We start from the raw sequence: 15,860 nt of genomic DNA, 5'->3' as shown, positions 1-15,860 counted from the left end.
GAGGTGTCAAAGGGATCAGGTATCAGGCATCATCAGAACAAAAAATCTTATCATAGTGAATGAGGGGGGAGTGCAGAGTGGAGACCCAAAGCCCATTTGTAGGCCACTGGACATCCCCCAATAAAAAAATAAAATAAAGGAGGTGTGAGGGAAGCTGAGGCCCAACCCCCTAGGGCAGAGCCTGGGCCTAGTGGTCAGCACCCTGGATGGGCAGAGGTGCCACAATGGGCCCAGTAGCCACTGAGACACCCGTGGGTCCCTGTCTGTGTGGGTCCAGCTCAGAAGCTCACAGACAAGCTCATACTAGCAAGGCCCAAAGTAACCAGAGTGTGACCTTGACAACATCACCACGCTATAAGCAGGGGCCCATGGACCCAGCGTGGGTGAGACCCGGTGTGGACACCTCCCAGGGCCATCACAGGCTTAGTATCCATCCTGAGACCCCCTACATGTGGGACTCAGGGTGACAACAAGTCACCTAGGGACACAGACATGAACTCGGAGGTGATGACAAGGGAGCAGAAGAAACAAACAGAGAAAGGTGGGTGCAGGGAGGTCTTATCCACGCTGCAGGAGGGCCGTGGAGACTGGGGGGTCCTGGACCTGTGCCTCTCACTCAGCCTCACTGCCACTCTGTGCAGCTGGGTTGACAATAAGGGGGGCAGGGAGGGAGACACTAGATAGAAAAGGCGTGTTTGGCAAACAGCAAAGACCCCTGCCCACCTCCCTTCACGGCCTGTGCCCATCCACAAACAGCTTGTGCCCCACAGCCCCAACTGGCTCCCCTGGGCCCCACACCCTCACCCGATACAGCTGGCTGCCTGAAACCAAGAGTGCCTGCTGCCCGAAATAGCCGTGGGGAAATCCCGCTGGCCCCAGCCGCAGCCTCAGGTGCTGCCCTCTCCCCAGGTTGGGGGCGGGATGGATGCTCCAGTTCTGGAAGGTTCCAGCTCCAAGCTGGAGAATGGGCCATGTCCTGGCACCCAGGCCACTCAAACCCCGGTAACCAGGCCTGAGCCAGGCAGGGTCTGCAGGGCACAAAGGATGATCAGAATGCACCTTCTGTTCCAGAACATTCTATGTTTGTGAGTCCTGTCTGTCCGCAGGACACAGAGCCATACTGACCATGGACACAGCCAGACAAGATACAGGGCAGCCCAGGACCAGCAAGGGACTCCCTTGGGATCCCACCTATCTACCTGCTGACCGGGGCTCAGGACTCTTCAAGACAATTAGGCCAAATATGGGAAGAGGGAGACAAGGTAGACCCTCACCATTCCAGCCCTGGGAGCCCAGGGTCCTGAGGATAAAAAGGAGCTCAGAACATAGCCCAGGGGATAGGGACTCAGACCAGTCGGTCACTCACTGAACCACGCATTTGTCCAGCAACTCATTCATCCAGCAAGGCCCTCCGTCATCTTTCCATCCAACCACTCACTCAGCCAGCCAGGCATTCAGACAGACAGACAGACATCTTTGCACCCATCCATCCATTCCCCCATCCTCCCATCCATTCATCCATCCTTCCATCCCTCCATTCATCCATCCTTCCATCCCTCCATTCACCCATCTACCATCCTTCTGTCTATTCACCCAGCCATCTGTCTCTCCCTCTGCCCATCCATCCACCCACCCAGCTAGCCAGCCAGCAAACTAGACATCTTTCTTTTTTAAAATCATTTTATTGGGGGCTCTTACAGCTCTTATCACAACCTGTACATATATCCGTTGTGTCAAGCACATTTGTACATATGTTGCCATCATCATTTTCAAAACATTTTCTTTCTACTTGAGCCCTTGATATCAGTTCCTAATTTTCCCCCTCCCTCACCCTCCCTCCCTCTTAAGACTTTGATAATTTATAAATTTATAATTCCCCCCATGTCTTACACCAACCACTGTCTCCCTTCACCCACTTTTCTGTTGTACATCCCCCTAGGAAGGGGCTATATGTAGATCATTATGATCAATTCCCTCTTTCTCTCCCCCAACTTCCCCTTACTCTCCTAGTATCTCTATTCTCATTATTGGTCCTGAGGAGTTAATCTGTCCTGGATTCCCTGTGTCATTTCCAGCTCTTATCTGTAGCAGTGTACATCCTCTAGGCTAGTCAGATTTGTAAGGTAGAATTGAGGTCATGATTTTGGGGTGACAGAACATTAAAGAACTAGAGGAAATTTGTATATTTTATCAGTGCTATATTGCACCCAGAATAGTTCATCTCTTCCTGGTGACACTTCTGTAAGGGAATGTCAATTGTCTACAGATGGGCACTGGGTCTCCACTCCATGTCCCCCCTCATTCACATTGATATGATTTTTTGTTCTGTGTCTTTGATGCCTGGTACATGATCCCATCGACACCTCATGATCACACAGGCTGCTGAACTTCTTCCATGTGGGCTTTTTTGCTTCTCAGCTAGATGGCTGCTTGTTTATCTTCCAGCCTTTAAGACCCCAGATGCTGTATCTTTTGATAACCAGGCACCATCAGCTTTCTTCACCACATTTGCTTATGCACCCACTTTGCAACTAGACATCTTTCCATCCACACATTCACCCCTCCATCCATTCATCCATAATCTCACCTTTCCATCCATTCACCCATTCATCCAGCCAACCATTCATTCATCCATTCACCCATACTTCCATCCATCCATCCATCTGTCCATCTGCTCATCCATCCACTCAACATCTATCTGTCTAGCTGCCCTTCCATTTATCTATACACCATCCATTCACCCTTCCATCTGTCTGTCTATCTTCCCATCAATCCAGCCGCCCATCAATCTGTCCATCCATCCCTCTGCTCTCCAAAACCTCCAAGGGCCGAGCCTCTGGGAACCCTTACACCCCCACCCCAAGTCCAGCAAGCCTTCCACAGGCCTGTGTGGAGGAGTAGCTCATCCTTACCCAGTCTCAGGCAGGTCTGGACACTGAAAACAAAGGAGGGTGAGATAATAGGAGATGGGAAACATGGGGTGGGGGGAAATATCCCCACTCAGAGTGACTAGGCCTGGTACAAGCCCTGCCTGTGGCCTTCAGCCTCCACCTTAGTCCCAGGCACCCACTCTCTCCTCTGCCCTGCTCCCCGGTCAGGATCAGTTCCAAACACTCTGGGATCCTGATGCCTGTGACCTTCCAACTGACCTCTGGGGAACTCTGGGGTCCCCAGTGAGAATGGGAAGGGGCTTCAGCACCCAGTCACACCCACGAGGATGGCCTGGGCGGATTCAGAAGACAAATATCCTCCACAGTAGCACTGTGCTAAGTTGCTCTCAGGGACTCATATTCGAAGAGCTAGGAGCAAGGATGTGGGGTCCCAAGGGTTGGCAGAGGGTGCTGGGGGCAGAGGGTACCTGGGTGAGGCCCAGGGGGCTGCCTCTGGAGAGCCAAGGTGGACAAGGGATGAGAGCTGAAGCACACAAGTGCAAGCCCCTCAGTCAGAGCCGCGGTCCCAAGAGGCGGCTGCTGCTCTGGAGTTGACATCTCCTGGCCTGCTTTCTCATCTGCCCCTGGCCACCAAGGCCAGGCTCGAGCTCCAAGCCCACCCAGAGGCACCTCCAGAGAAAGGCCTGGCTGGCTGTCAACGCCCCCAAATCCTCCACTGAAAACCCTGTACAGTAAAGGCTAACCCTGACAGGACTGGGGTAGCGGAGCTTCAGAGGCTCTCTGCCGGCCCTGGTTCTGGTACCGTCTATAAAACGCAGACGGGGGTGACCTCACTGAGCCATGCACAGTCTCTGCGAAGCCAGCAGCCAGGCCTCCAGGCCCATTACCAAACCGAAATACCAAACTCACTCCCTTTGAGTCAATGCTGACTCGTAGCGACCCTGTAGAACAAGTAGCTGCTCCTGTGGGTTTCTGAGACTAAAACTCTCTGCTGTTTGTTGTTGTTGTTGTCGGGTGCCATCGGGTCGGTCCTGACCCACAGCGACCCTGTTATGCACAACAAAAAGCAATGCTGCCCAGTCCCACGCCATCTTCACAATTGTTCCAATGCCTGAGCACACTGTGTCAGTCCATCTGGGGCTGTGGATTCTGCCTTATCTTACAACCAAAGAGCGGCTGGTGGCTTCAAACTGCTGGCCTTGAGGTTAGCAGCCCAATCAGTAACCACTAAGCCACCAGAGTTCCAAGTGGTTAAGCACCAAGAGCAAGTCAGAGTCAGCTCCTCGGGCCTTGCCTGATGAATGGGGGCCTGGGCTGGAAGAAGTAGGGGTCTGCTGAGACACAGGACTGCCCCCAAATCTTTCACAGCACGGCATACCCCATCAGAGGCACAAAGGGGCCCAAGAGCAAACACGTGGCAGGGCCAGGGCTAAGGACTCTGGTGACTCCCCTCCATCCATGGCCAGGAGGACCCTGAGGCAGGCCCCCTGGAAAAGACTGACTCATAGCCTGGGCCCTTGCTTGCTTCCCTGCCTGGCACATTGACCCCTAGCCTGACTCCTGCTTCTCAGCCCCCAACCTCAAACGATCCACTTCCTGTGTGGACCTCAGTGTTCTTGTCAGCGCAATGGGGTGACCCTAATAGTCACCCCCCGAAGGGTGGGCTCGGGGAGTAGATGAGAGCAGGCTGTGACTGGCCTGGCCATTGTCCCCATCGTTGTCCTCTGCTGGGTGACTGACCCAGCCTGCCTCTGACATGCTGTGTGGTCCCTGAGCAAGTTCCTTCCCCCCCAGCCTTCCTGCCTCCCAAGTGATGGCCTCGAGGGGGCAAAGAGCCTAGGATGCAGGAATGGATGGTAGGCCATCAGTCTGGGCCAGGGGGACACGGAGGCCCACGTTGCCAATAGGGGTGGGGGGGATGTGAGAAGGGCATGGAAAGAGTCACCTCCCCCAGCTCTGGTGCCCTGCCTGCAGCTGGCCAACCCCTGGGAATCCCCAGGCTAAAGTTAACCCCACGATGGCTGAAACCAGAACCCAGGGTGACAAAAGTGGATAACTAAGCAGAAGAGAAACCAAGCCCTTGGCAGCCAGCCGGGCGTGGGATGGAGATAAACAGGGCCAGGTGTGGGCCAGCCGGATGTTTACAGAACTCACAGGTGGGGCAGCCAGCTCCCTCTCCAACCCCAGCCCCCCCCCCCAGCCCCAGCCCAGGTTTGGGGCCTCGGGCTCCCAGAACCCCATCCTCAGCCTAGAATCCTAGAACCTAACTTCCAGGGTCTCAGATGCCTAATTGTCAGGATCTCAGAAGAGCCAGATGGGGGTCTGCTAGTTTCTCCTATCTGCAGAACTGGTCCTGGCCTGGCCAGGGACACGGTCAGGACCACAGGGCAGGAGGGACCGGCTGCCCCAGGCCTTTCACACACTGGTCAAAGAAAGGCCCAATGGACGGATGAGTACAGACAGAGACTTCCCAAGATCCCGGGATTCTAAGGGGGCTGGGGGAGAAACAATGGGACACGGTCCTGCCTTGTGGAGATCCAGGCCTGTTGACCTTGTGCATTCCAGATTCACCAGATGGCATACCAGTCTTCATAAGCAATGTCCATAAACCGTCAGCCAGCAGCAAGCTGAACTGGCAAAAAGTTGTACAGCAGACATACAAGGATCAGTCCCAAAGCACTGCTGCTAGGACTCTCGTTCATGAAGCATCTCTGCCCATCAGGGGATGGCCGCTGACAAGCTCTCTTGGGGATCCGAGAGCCTTGGTCTCATACCTCTGCCTTCCAGACCAATGTCCATTCAAAACAGTGGCTTCCAGAGGACCTGCTGGACCAGTGACATTCAGGGCAGAGAGGTCAGCTCAGAGGGTCGTGGTGGCTGGATTTTTTGTGGGGGTTCCCAAGGAATCAACTTGATCTAGTTTGTCAAAAGGACACAGGATGATCAGGGTGGGAGTGTTATTAAGAAGAAAGTTTTCAAGCTATGACAAAAAATAATAATTTATAAATTATCTAGGGTTCATGAGGGAGGGGTGAGGGAGGAGGGAGGGGGGAAATGAGGAGCTGATGCCAGGGGCTTAGGTGGAGAGCAAATGTTTTCAGAATGATGAGGGCAATGAACGTACAAATGTGCTTTACACAAGTGATGTATGTATGGATTGTGATAAGAGTTGTATGAGCCCCTAATAAAGCGATTGAAAAAAGAAAAGAAAAATGTTTTAAATTTTTTTAAAAGAAGAAGAAAGTTGAAGAAAATTGAAAGCTACATTGGTGAGAAGGTCAGGAACATCCATCAGAATACACCTGTGCATCCTTCAAGGGCAGCAAGGGCCGCCGGTGAGAACCCGGCTACTAGGGATAATCTGACCCATCCAACCTCCAGCCCTGCTCTGGTCCCTTCAGACAGCTCCTTGTACCCAAAACTCAAGGAACCTTTAGAAGAAATATGATTTGAATCCCTCGAAGATGCCCAAACTGCCATTTGGACGTGCTCTGCATCCAAGAGGGCAGGGTTTTTCAGGGAAGGGGTAGAAAGCTGGACCTGCCACCTTCAGGAGGGTGTGTGTCTGCATAGAGGGTCTGCCTGAAAGCAATAACTTCACATTTTAATGGTTTTGTTTAGTAAGGGTTTCTATGACTCTGAGGGAGTTAGTTTATTGTGCCCACCTGGCCAATAAACACAGGTGGCGTTAATTGAAGGGCAGTGGGATAAATGGCTCAATGAGCCTTGCCTTTCGAGTTCTCTGGTCTCTTGCTTTCTGATGGTCGGACCAGGATGCAGCAGCCTTAGCCAGTTCCCTGCTTTAGCTGGCAAGGCTCACTTCCTGTAAAGACATCCCCTAGGAGAAGCCAATGGACCTACCCCAGTGCAGCCCTGGGTGCTGGAGCAGCTGTGTGGAGACCCTTGCCAGCACTGAGATGCTTACACATTCACTGACTCAGCTTTCCTCCTGCAGTCAGCATCACTGTGTGTGTTTTGTGAGATGGAGGAGGACTTTGTGGATTGGTGTCAGACATGTGGGTTAATGTTGGACTTGTGGGCTTGGGCAGCACTAGGTTGGGGTGTTTTCTTGATGTGCACTTAACCTTTATATAACACTCTCTTATACATAAGAGTTTCTGTGGATTTGTTTCTCTAATGTATCCAGTCTACTACAACTTGGTTTGTTTACTTACCCTGTCGTGTACAACAGTGACGCAGCGAGACCAGCTGTTGAGGCTGCTATGGAAAGCCAAACACCTTGGATTGGGTCCTTTGGCTTGGAGGTTTGGGGTCATGGTTTCACGGACATCATAATGTATTGGCCTGCGCTTATGTTTAGCGATGTGATCCTAGCTTTGTTGTGTCATCCCTGAGTCTTAAAAGCTTGCACGTAGTCTTCGAAGACATAACAATTGGCGCCTGTTTTCCTGAAGCAACCGAGAGGGGAGAGTCAGAAACAGAAGGGAGGGATGGAGTGTGGAGCTAGTTGACAACACTACCTTTGCCATGAGACCAGAAGAACTAGATGGTGCCCAGCTGCCATCACCCAGCAGCTTTCTGTTTTGTTATTGTCTTCCATCACTGAACATTTTGATCACAGATTCTAGAGCCGAATTCTGATCATAGTGGGGGTGGGGGGAATGGAGAACCGAATTTCGAAACCTCATGGACTCTGGTCTTTGTGGCGCCATGGAAGGTAGGTGAGCCCCTGATACGATTCCCCTGAGACAATCTTTAAGTTTTAAGAACAATAACACACAGCCCCTGAAGTCTCCTGGAAACTAAACCACCGCTTAATTAGCTAACGAAGAATGTCTGCGTTGAGCGTAGCGCTCCTTGTAGAATGATCCACGTGGAATCAAACTGGTGTTAGAGACGTGAAGGGTTAGAGAATGGTGAGTTCGTGTTAGGAGGGGAAGCACCTTTTTAAATTTTTTGCTAAGGTGAGAATGGTGGTACAACTGGAAGCATGCAATCCATGTCCCTGAATCGTGTGTGCAGAAACGGTTTAAAATGAATTTTTAAAAAGACACCGCCAGGCCAGAACACAGGACCACGTGGTCAGAATGTGCTCTGCAGCGTGCTTTGTTAAGGGAAACCGAGGCCTGAAATGGATGGGCTCCTCCAGGTAGATAGCAAAGTCCCAAAGGTCCCTGCCTGATGCGGAACATGCCCACTTGCAGATGAGCAAGAGGCAGGCTGGAGACACTAGACTCAAAAAGTCACTGCCGTCCAGTCAATCCCAACTCCCGGCGACCCTAAGGACAGGGCCGATCTGTCCCTGTGGGCCTCCAAGACTGCAACTCTTTACAGGAGTAGAAAGCCTCCTCTTTCCCTGAAAGAGCAGCGGGTGATTTTGAACTGCTGACCTCCCGGCTGGCGGCCCAGTGGAAACACAGCGCCCACAAACTACAAACCCCCTTGGCCACCAGACAATCTGTTTCCCAGGAAACTGAGAGTTTACTTAGGGCAGAGAATTTAAACTTCACCCCAAAGTAGACCCATCTTGGCCCGTGCTTCCTGAGAAGGCAGCTCTAATCCTTTGGGGCGTCCTGAGTGGTGCTCCTGAGTGACCCCTCCACCGGTCACAGCGTTGGCCAGGCAGGAAGGGAAGAAAGCATGCTACAATTCCGTCATTCGAAGACTGGGCCACAGGGAACCTTCCACTCAGGGCTGACACCTCTCTCGTGACCTTGTTCAACATGTCCTCATAAGTTGGCTGAATGTCTGCCTTCACCCCATTCCCTCCAACCCTTGAGACGCATTTTGTTTCATGTCTTCGATTGCTGTCTCCACAACGTTAAATCTCTCATTCGCCCTGTGCCCTGTGTTCCTTTGTCCTGAGGCAAATACTGTCCTTTGGGTGGGTTGACCATGTGTTCTAAAGCGTGTCTCCCTCCTTGGCGCCTCACAGACCCGCCTAGTTATTGCTGAAAGTTGAACCATGGGGCCGCCGTCGGGCTCCAAAGATGCCTGAGGGTCGGCGTGGAAGGGGGTCCACCGTAAGCCTGGTCTTTTGTTATGATGTGGGGGTCTCTGTCCCACTCTCATCTGGAGCCCCTAATGTGATCCCTTTCAGAGCAGGTACCAATTAGCTCTCATCTCAGGGGTGTGGGTCCTGGACTAATGATCCCCCTGCATGTTTGTTGTTGTTTTCATTTCCTCCCCTCTCTTTGCGTGTCGGGGGAGGCCAGTCTCTGGAGAAGAACCTCATGCTGAGTAGAGCCGAAGCACACCGAAGAAGAGGAAGGCCGTCAGTCAGTGAGATGGACGGACACCGTGGCTGCAGCAATAGCTTCCAACGTAACAGCAGTGGTGAGGAGGGCCGGGCGGTGTGTCCTCCTGCTGTGCACTGGCTCCCTGTGGACCGGAACCAACCTGACAGCACCCGACAACAACAACAACAACAGTAAGAGCCTGAGCTTGAAGCCCCAACAGCCCAAGTCCTGTCTCCACCATGTGTCTGGTGTCCAGCCAGGAGCAGGACACCTGCATTTCTGTCTCTGTCCCTGCTGTGCCGTGGACGTGCTCACGGCGTCTGTGAGCGGATGGGAGAAACGCACTTCTCCTGACAAATCCAGGGTGGACCACACAGAATAGGCTCAAACTGCCCCCTCCAAGATGGTGCCCTGGAGACCAGGGACAGGGAAGGGTTCAGGGGTGCCTGACTCAGGGCTCCTCAAAACCCTGACACGGGTACAATTGCATGTGGCTTCCTACACACAGAGGCCCTGGCCACTAAAGGGTTAAGCCTCACCGACCTCATCCAAGACCCTCACTTAAGAAACTGGGACCCTTACCAAGGGCACACGACGAGTCAGGAGATAACAAAAACCTCACTCCCACCCAGTAGGAAACCCCTACCCCACCCAAGAGCTGGGGAAGCTGGCTGGGAATCCTTGGCCAGAGAGAGCATGACCACCACCTGGAAGCAGCAAACATGGAGCGTCTACAAGGGGGCGGGAGAATCCTCATGAGAAAAACACAGAGCAGTAGGATTTGGGGGGGGAGGGATTTCAGCTCGGTGGCTTTTTAAACTCTCCTCTCTGGGTTCCTACAAAAAGGTTCAGCCATAAATTAATATTAAGGTAGTGGTAGATGGTCGTGAAACGTCTAGTAGACCCACTCTTCCAGGTACCAGCAGTTGATAGAGGCCAGAAGGGCTGGCATCAGAGTTGGTCAAGCAAGCATGCCATCGAGGCACGAGGCTCTTCCAGACAGGATTAGCTGGGCCTGGGAGGACTCTCGCCTCCAGGCTGAGGGCCACCCTGGTGGAGACCCCCAACAACAGGCCCAGGTGGGGGCTGAGAGGACACAGGTGTCAGGCCATCGTGAGAAAGAGCCAGCACCATGTTTATCCACCAACTTCCTCTCTGGCACACTTTGCTGGTCTTGAGTTTAGAAACAAGACCTGCTGGCTGGAAACTGTTGACAACGTACAGAAAACCTCGCCGAGAGAAGTCCCCTGCCCCTCCCTCTGCCCAGGAGGCCCTGCCACTGCCAGCTGCCCTGTGGACCTCAGCTTTCATGGTAAACAGCCAGAAATCATCGGGCCCAGCTGTTTGTTGAGAAACTAATAATAAACGGTCTTGTGCACACGTGTCCGGCTCCCAGGCTGCCGGAGGCTGGATCCTGACGGCCTCAGTGTAGTGTCGCTGACCTCTTGTCTTGTCCTTCTCTTTGGCCACCTCTGTTGTGACTTATTGATCAGGAGGGAAACCTCCTACCCCCATAAACAGTGACTGTCTTGGAAACTCCCGGGGGAAGTTCTAACCTGCCCTCTCGGGCCGCTGGGAGCCAGTGTGGACGTGATGGCGGTGGTTGGGTTTGGTTGGTGATGGTGCTCTTGTTCAGTGCTCTGTTGTGTGGTGTGTACGTGGAGGGCCACAGAGATTTTTGCTGTTTGGGGCGGGGGGCAGAACACAATCTCCAGGCCTTTCTTCTGAGTCTGTCTCCATCTGGAAACTCTTCTGAAACCTGTTCGGCATCGGGCCATGTGCCAGCCTCCAGGGAAAGCCAGGAGGTGTCTGCTGCAGGGGACTGCGGGCCCAGAACCGAGCCTGGGTCTCCCACAGGAAAGGTGGAAATCCAACCTCTTAGCCTGGCTGCTGCTGAGCTCCCGTGGGGCTGGGCTGCGAGCATTCCCTCAGAATGGGTGCGCTCTCTCGCCCTCCTCTCGGATAGCCACGTGTGGGAATGGCTGCTTGGTCTCCTGCTGAGGAGAAGTGCCCCCCCATCCACAGGTGGGGGCCACCACCAAGGTGTCCCGTCTAAGGGCAGACATGAGGCAGTTTGCCGCTGTGCACCATCCCTGGGCGTGTCCAGGGCACCCGCCATCGTGCCCACGCAGCATTCCTCTCGGCTTCGTTTCCAAAAACAGAGGTGGCTTTGTTTGTTGTGGTGGTTGTTGTTTTCGCCCAATGACCAAAAGCAATATAAGCAAAATTTCTTAAAAGTACAACAGCATGCACAGCCACTGTGGGAAGCCACTACCTCCTCAAACGGATGGGAATAGAGCTCCCATACAGCGCAAAGCTGACTGTGGGCCAGTCCTCCTCTGCCCACTCATCTCACCGTGCATCAGAACTGATGCCATGGCAGGGAGCACAGACAAGCACGTGGTTTAGATCCGGACTGTGCCTTCCAGGCCCCGCCTGTGCACCCATTCCACGTAACGAGGAGGGGGCGTGGGGGGCTCCTGTGTCAGCTGAGGCCTGCCTGCACTCACCTCAGCCCTGCTCGGTAAGAGCCATGACACAGCATCGTCTGCCTCTTCTACAAAGCATTGTCTCCAAGCCTGTGTTTCTGCTTCCATCTTGTGAACAATGGTCAACAGGAGGATGTGCCTCCATGGTGCGTGTAGCCCATTGCCGCCGGACTTGCGTCAAAGATAGCAGAAACGTTGGTGTGTGCCTGGTCCCCGCCACATGCACCTAGGTCCCCCTGAGATGACACTGCATCGTAAGGTTGATGCAGTAAGCATTCACCGGTGAGGATTCTGGGTGGATTGGCTAAGTGCAAACATTCATAAATCTAACGGCAAACAAAGGTGAAAAGGTAAAATAAAGCTGGTGGAGGCGATGCCTGCAAAACTGGCCTGGATGAGACTGAGTTATTGAATTGTGTGCTGTGTGAGCTCCGTGCCCTTGAACCAGCGAGAGGAGACAGGGAGAGACCCCATGCGCTCCAGCCACCTCTCGGCTGGGTTTGTGCCCTACCGGAGCGTGAGACAGCACCAGCAGGTGTCTGCACGCCCCTGTGCTCAGCAGCAAGAAGCTGGAAACCACCCCAGTGCCCATTCCCAGGAGGACCGCGGATAAGGAAACACTGGTGTCCGTACACACAAGGAATCCACGCATCGGTCCATGACAAAGCAGAACCACGAACCCCTTCTGGCACAGACAGACATGGAGAATGTGGGTTTCAGGAGCTGACACTGCGAGGTCAGAGGGGCGTCCTCCCTGCAGATGTCAGTGCCCTCCCGTGACCACCTCGTCCCTGGGCATCACAAAGAGCTGTTCCGGCTGCACCCCTGACCTGTAGATGCTAGTCTCCCGCACACAGTGTGCCTCTGCACGCCCACACACACACTCCACACACGTGTACAACTGCACACACATGTATTCCCACACACTCTCCACACATAGTCACACACACAAGTGTGCTCTCACACAAAGCCACACGCAGACACACACACGTACTCTCACACACACTCCTAACAGCCACACATGCATATTCACACACACACATGTGTGCTCACAGCCATACACATGTGTACTCACACGTGTACTCACAGTCTCACACACATGTGCGCTCACACACAACATACACTCACATCTGTGTACTCTCACACACACTCCTCACACACACATGTACTCCCACACACATGTATACACACAGAGACACACACAACATACACACATTTTCACACACACTCCACACATAGCCAAATGCACACATGCACACACAAGTGTACTTCCAGACACACTCCACACACATGTGTACACATACAGACACACACACATGTGTGCACATACAGACACACACAACACACGTGCACACGTATTCACACACTCCACACATAGCCACACACACACACAAGTGTACTCTCACACAAAGTCACACACACAAGTGTACTCACACACCATACACTCACACATACCACACAGTCACACAGATATACACACATGTACTCCCACAAGCACTCCACACACAGTCACACCACAAGTGTACTCCCTCACAACAGACGCACACAAGTGTACTCTCACACACTCCTCACAAAGCCACACACATGTGTACTCACACACATGCACATGTACTCCCACACACACTCCTCACAGTCTCATACACACAAGTGCACTCACAGAATACACTCACACACGTGTACTCACACACACCATCATACCCAGACACACACAAGTGCACTCACACACAGAGACACACACAACTGTGTACTCACACACCACACACAGACACACAGTGTTCCTCCTTATGCACACGCAGTCACACACATCCCACACAAAAGCACTCACAGTCACATACACACACCACACATTCACTCACACGCTCCACATACTCACACTCAGGCCACTGTACCTCGCACACCCAAACACAGTCACATGCACTCACTCCGCACCATCGCCCACACAGGCACACACACATGCATTCACATGTGCAATCCACCCACACACCCTCACTCACACGCGCCCTCCCACACTGTCACACACACTCACACACAAATGCGCTCACACACTCCACGCAGAACCACAGGCACATGCCCCGAAGATGTCCTGGGGGCGCAGTGGTTGAGCACTCCCTCGTTGACCAGAAGGTCAGCGGTCAGTTGGTCAGTGGCGTGCGCCCCCAGCCTCTCTGCAGGAGGAAAGGCCTGCCGATTGCTCTAGTGAATAAGGCCCGGGGGGGGTGACCTGCTCTGTCCTGTTGTCTTTTTGTTGACGGGTGTCCATCCTGACTGACAGTGACCCGAGGGCCACAGAACCACTGCCTGGTCCGGCACCGTGACTGCTAGGTTGGAGCCCGTGGCTGGAGCCGCTGTGTGCATCCATCTTGCTGGGCTCTTCCTCTTGCACTGACCCTCTGCCCAGCTCGGAGCTGGAATGGACTCGCCAGCTCACAACAAAAACACACATGCACACGCACACATGTGTGCGCACACTCACATGTTATACGTGTGCGACCGCACCTACTCGTTCACTGTGTGTGCACATAAATGTCCTAATGTACATGCAGGCACACGCGTGTCAGACTCACACGGGCATTCAGACTCCCTCATTCACATGCACACACATGTTCTTACCACACTCACACACACATGCTGTCATCACCACACATGCTGTCATCACACGCTCACAGTCCCACACACTCACGCGCACACATCCTCTCCCCACACGCACGCACACAGGCTCGTACACGGTCCCACACAGACGCACACACTCACACAGGGAAGCACAGGTCCACAGTGCTCTCTGGTGGCCTCTACAGTCATTCCTCTGAAAGGCGGCGATCCTGTCCGTGTCCGTCACAGCCCCTAAGAATGTTCCAAGGCACCCCAGACTCACAGATCATTGTCTGCCTTCACAGAGGGTGTACAGCCTAGCCAAGCACTCTCCTGGGCAGCCCCGGCTGCCCAGCTCCAAGATTCTAAAACTCCTGGCCCCAAGGCCCTGCCAGAGCCCAATGGCTGGGTCCGCTCCCCAGGAGAGGCTGGGCAGAGGCATGTACAAGGTCCTTTACTCCCACCCCCACATGTATGCTGTGTGCGTGCACCCCCAAGAGGAAAGAATTTGCTTTGGGGGGTCCCAATGGCTTTGTGTCAGGGTTCTGGATGTTTTTTTCTGTGCCTGCCGTTCGAACCATGGGGACTCGTGTATCAGGACCAATGTCCCGAGTGTGGCTGTGGTCGGCCCTGGGCACACAGCAGGGGTCTCTGAGACCAAGGCCCAGTGGCAGGCCGGGAACATACAACGCATTCGACACTGTGTGAGGTGCCATGAGCTCATCCCAGAAAGTGACGGATACAAGGAGAATCCGAAAGCAAACCACCAAGTGGCCTCGACTCTTCGAGACCCCTGTAGGGCTCCCCGGACGGCCGGTCTTTATGGGAGCAGTCTCTCGTCTCCCCTGACAGTGGCTGGTGGGTTAAGAGGAGAGATTGACCATTGGCATCTCCGCGGTCCAATGGCCTCTTAGTTTACGCCCCATAAAACCCCTGAGATAAACTCAGATGCGCTCACTGGATTAATGTCTCCCTCCTGTCACATGGCCTTAGGGAACTGTAATTGTATGCATCCTACGTGAAAACTCATAGCCTGGATCTGGAGGGAAATCTTGTATATGTCCTGAGAGGGACCATCAGTGTGTGCATCCTGAAGGGACCACCCCTGGAAGTCTCCTGGGGGAACCGAGCCATCACTGCATGAATCCTGAGACACATACAGATTCAGAGACCGGGAATAGCGTACACATGTGTTTTGTCATCTACACACATGGACATGAAAGTCTGGGGGTGGGGAGAGAAAGATGAAGGAAGAGGTCCTTCCATGGGGAGGAGGCTCCCAGCAGGCCCAAGGGCCCTGATGTGGGAGCAGCCTGCCAGGTTAGAGGGGCGGCTAAGAGGCCAGTGTGGCCTGACCCTGGGGGTGGGGGAGAGACAGGGGACAGAAGAGCCAGACATCCTTGAGGCCTGTGGAGCACACTTCCTTCTGCCCCATCATTTCGGAGGGAATGCCCAACGTTAGGCTGGATGTGTGGTGCCCTGTCTCCTTGAAGGAAGGGACTCTGGGTCCAAGCAAGCAGATGGCCCAGTGACACCTTGGCCTACGCACAAGAGTTCTGCACTGCCAGACTAGGGCTGGGCGCGGTGGACATTGGGCTGTTTCTGGTTGGCCCCTGTGTACACCAGCATATTTCTCAAGCACACCTGGGAGACGGGGCACTGAGGGGACACGGGGCATCTGTGTGCACTAT

Source organism: Tenrec ecaudatus, chromosome 16 (genome assembly GCF_050624435.1).
Source record: "Tenrec ecaudatus isolate mTenEca1 chromosome 16, mTenEca1.hap1, whole genome shotgun sequence".
In the NCBI taxonomy this organism is placed as follows: Eukaryota; Metazoa; Chordata; class Mammalia; order Afrosoricida; family Tenrecidae; genus Tenrec; species Tenrec ecaudatus.
The sequence above is the reverse complement of the archived record's forward strand: the minus strand, read 5'-3'. Positions refer to the sequence as shown.